General features: G+C 29.4%; 1 non-coding gene across 1 annotated transcript; it reads left to right on the plus strand.

Annotated features, from left to right (window-relative positions):
- Positions 1–2,887: 2,887 nt before the first annotated feature.
- Positions 2,888–2,994, plus strand: LOC131180382 (small nucleolar RNA R71). Its single transcript, XR_009149158.1, has one exon. It is a non-coding gene; the product is annotated as a small nucleolar RNA R71 (small nucleolar RNA).
- Positions 2,995–3,514: the final 520 nt, after the last annotated feature.

Raw genomic sequence — 3,514 nt, forward strand, 5'->3', positions numbered from 1 at the left:
TACATGTTTTTCATGAATAAAAAGAAATAATAGACTAAATCATGGGATTCTTTGTAATTTTACTTAATCTAATAGATCTATTTATTAGATTATACAGATTATTAAAATAGAAAAATGAGTGTATATATATATACATATATATACATATATATGTACATATATATCTATGTACATAGATATATATGTACATATATATGTATATATATATATGTACATATATATATATACATATATATGTACATATATATATATGTACATAGATATATATGTACATAGATATGTACATATATATATATACATACATATATATGTACATATATATATATGTACATAGATATATATGTACATAGATATGTATATATATATATGTACATACATATATATGTACATAGATATGTATGTACATAGATATATATGTACATATATATGTATGTACATATATAATTTTGTATGTGTAATTTTGATATTAAAATAGAAAAATGAGTGTGCATTTTTCTATTTTAATATCAAAATTACATATGTATATATATATATATATGTACATATATGTACATATATATGTACATATATATATGTACATATATATGTACATATATATATGTACATATATATGTACATATATGTACATATATATATATATATACATATGTAATTTTGATATTAAAATAGAAAAATGAGTGTGTATTTTTCTATTTTAATATCAAAATTACACATACAAAATTATATATATATATATATATATATATATATATATATATATATATATATATATATATATATATAATTTTGTATGTGTAATTTTGATATTAGATCACTAAAATTTAGAAATTCAAGAATTAAAAAAAAAAACTTCATAGGCAAATATTTACTCTTTCAATATTTATTTCATTTGTAGAGATGACCCATGATCTTTCAGAATAAATAGATTGTCTTATGGCTCCTTTTGCTATCCTCCTAATAAATCATTAAGACTCGTTTTCAAAAAAAAAAATCTTATGTATTTATGGGTTTTGTCGTTCCCATCGCTTCTCCATTAATGGTCAGATCTTAATTTTACAATGGAGCTTTTTTGTTCTTGAGTCAATCTTCTCAATTTTTATTGGCTAGATTTTTTGTTTTATGGATGGATTAGTGTAATTATATATCAATTAGTATTGATGCTTTACTATATTAACTTTTATATGATGACTCATAGACCTTACATATTAGAATCATATATCATTGATATTCTTTGATATTCTTTCACCCTTCCACTTATCTGCATAATTATTTATTTTGAAACAAATATGATTACCACAAAAATTTTTTCCCTTCATTCTTCCTCTATGTTGTTTACAGAATCGGGTTCTTTTGAGGTTATAGTTGATGGTTGCTTCTCAATTCCGTATCTACTACAGAACCAAACATGAGAGTTTCTTCTATCCAGCTCCTTGCGAACGAAATGATTAAAAAAAATATATACATGTTTTTCATGAATAAAAAGAAATAATAGACTAAATCATGGGATTCTTTGTAATTTTACTTAATCTAATAGATCTATTTATTAGATTATACAGATTATTAAAATAGAAAAATGAGTATATATATATATATAATTTTGTATGTATAATTTTGATATTAGATCACTAAAATTTAGAAATTCAAGAATAAAAAAAAACTTCATAAGCAAATATTTACTCTTTCAATATTTATTTCATTTGTAGAGATGACCCATGATCTTTCAAAATAAATAGATTGCCGTATGGCTCCTTTTGCTATCCTCCTAATAAATCATTAAGACTCGTTCTCAAAAAAAAAAATCTTATGTATTTATGGGTTTTGTCGTTCCCATCGCTTCTCCATTAATGGTTAGATCTTAATTTTACAATGGAGCCTTTTTGTTCTTGAGTCAATCTTCTCAATTTTTATTGGCTAGAGGCTCTTGATTTTTTGTTTTATGGATGGATTAGTGTAATTATAGATCAATTAGTATTGATGCTTTACTATATTAACTTTTATATGATTACTCATAGACCTTACACATTAGAATCATATATCATTGATATTCTTTGATATTCTTTTTCTTTCTTTCACCCTTCCACTTATTTGCATAATTATTTAATTTGAAACAAATATGATTACCACAAAAAGTTTTTCCCTTCATTCTTCCTCTATGTTGTTTACAGAATCGGGTTCTTTTGGAGTTATAGTTGATGGTTGCATCTCAATTCCATATCTACTATAGAACCAAACATGAGAGTTTCTTCTCATCCAGCTACTTGCGAATGAAATGATTAAAAAAATATATATACATGTTTTTCATGAATAAAAAGAAATAATAGACTAAATCATGGGATTCTGACCTCTGATCTGAAATCCACGGGCTGCTTGTGGTTTGTACCCCTGTTGCTTGTTTATTAGCTGGTTCTGCTGATTGGACCATGAGAATTTTGGGTGGTTCCTCCATCCAGGGTAGTAAGTATTTGAATATGGATTGTTGGGCTACCTCTGGTTGAAGTTTCCTCCATTATTCACATAGTTCATCTGTTCTGTGGAGGGTTCATTGAAATTGTTATATTCTGAACTCATGTATCCTCCTCCATAGCTGTCCTCATGTTGACTGTTTGTACCAACTGCGTTGGCTTGCGTTCTTTCGAGTTTCTTTGTGAGCTGATCAAATTGAGCATTTATCATGCTTAGGGCGTCTACTTCCAGGACCCCTGCAGTTCTCCTTGCATTTTCTCTTTCATTTGACCACTCATAATTATGGTATGTAACCCTTTCTAAAAGTTCAAGTGCTTGTGTCACTGTTTTCTCCATTAGATCACCCTCTGCAGCTGAATCAACTGTGCTCCTTATAGAGGGTAGTAATCCATTATAGAAATTTTGCACTAATAGCCAATCTTCTATGCCATGATGTGGACATTCCCTCTGCAGGTCTTTATATCTATCCCATGCATCATAGAGTGATTCTCCTTCCTTTTGTCTGAAGGTGTTGAGTTCAAGCCTCAGTTTTACAGTCTTTGCATGTGGAAAATACCTTGCTAGAAAAGCTTGAGACAGGTTTTCTCAAGTGGTGAACATTCCAGCCGGTTGAGAAAGTAACCACTTCCTTGCTCTGTCCCAAAGGGAGAATGGGAATGCTCTGAGTCTTATTGCTTGATCAGACACTCCATTCATCTTGAATGTCTCACATAGGGCAAGAAAGCACTGGAGGTGATAATGTGGGTCTTTTGTTGGTGAACCTACAAACTAGGTTTGTTGAATCATTTGGAGCCATGCTGGTTTTAATTTAAAGTTGTTGGCTTCCACTGTGGGTCTAGTGACACTGGGCTGAAATCCTTGGACAAATGGAGCTCCGTAATCTCTCAAGAGTCTTGGTCTGTCATTATTATCAGCCTTAGTTGGAATTTCAGGATCTCCTTGACCGTGCTCTTGATGTTTCCTTTCCCTTCTGATGGCTTTTAGAGTTCTGTCTATCTCCAAATCACAGTCCAAAATTTCTTCTTCTGGCCTTGTTCTGGTCATATACAAG

The sequence above is a fragment of the Hevea brasiliensis genome, chromosome 5, assembly GCF_030052815.1.
Source record: "Hevea brasiliensis isolate MT/VB/25A 57/8 chromosome 5, ASM3005281v1, whole genome shotgun sequence".
In the NCBI taxonomy this organism is placed as follows: Eukaryota; Viridiplantae; Streptophyta; class Magnoliopsida; order Malpighiales; family Euphorbiaceae; genus Hevea; species Hevea brasiliensis.